Here is a 1,024-nt window from a genome sequence, read left to right on the forward strand (position 1 = left end):
TATTTATGCAAGTAGGAATATATTCGATTCGTTTTCATGTTAAGATGATTATTGCCTTCCTAAGAACGATTTACTAATGAGTCGTTTGGTTGCATGCAAAAATTTCTATTGCCTAGGAAGTGATAGATCATACAATTTTAGAATTTATGTGAATTAAAAAATGTTGTTTGGTTGCATATATGAATTGCAATTCAATAATTCATGTAGGTATTCTCATTTACCTAAGAGGACCTAGGTAAGCAACTCCTTCCATTATGGAGGAATTATAATTCATGGGGAGTTTCAATTTATGAAAATTGAAGTAACCAAACAAGTAGCTAAAGATATGAGCAAAAGAAAATATATAACCTAACAGATATTACTCAGGAAGCCATGAGTAAAAATGCACCAATTATTTTTTTTAAGTCATCTAGATTACGATTTATGTGAATTATCCTTATCATTAATTATATATTATTTCTCTTATCTGTGATGGTCGAAATCACTGAGAATTTCTCTTGTCTAATTTACCTAGTATTGTCATAGGCCCTGTTCTTTTGGACTTAAACTGATCTGATCTGAACTTAACTGAACTGAACTTATAGGATTTGAACTAAACTTATAGGATCTGAACTGAACTGAACTTATAAGAACTGAACTAAACTTATAGGATCTGAAGTGAACATAAATTAAGCGAGGTATAGGAACTAAACCGAATTGAACTAAACTTATAGGATCTGAACTGAACTTAAATTAAGCAAGGTATATGATCTGAACTGAACTTATAGGATCTGAACTGAACTGAACTTATAGTATCTAAAGTGAACTTATAGGACCTGAACCGAACTGAAATTATAGAATCTAAACTGAATTGAACTTATAGGATATGAACTGAACTGAACTTATACGATCTGAAGTAAACTTAAATTAAGTGACTTTAAGTCCAAAAGAACAGGGCTATAATGTCATTGTATATACAATCATACCGTACGCGTTTTTTTTTCCATGTTTCTCCAAAATTGACTCAAACTGAACTCGGTTGACC

This window comes from Silene latifolia, chromosome 1 (genome assembly GCF_048544455.1).
Source record: "Silene latifolia isolate original U9 population chromosome 1, ASM4854445v1, whole genome shotgun sequence".
In the NCBI taxonomy this organism is placed as follows: Eukaryota; Viridiplantae; Streptophyta; class Magnoliopsida; order Caryophyllales; family Caryophyllaceae; genus Silene; species Silene latifolia.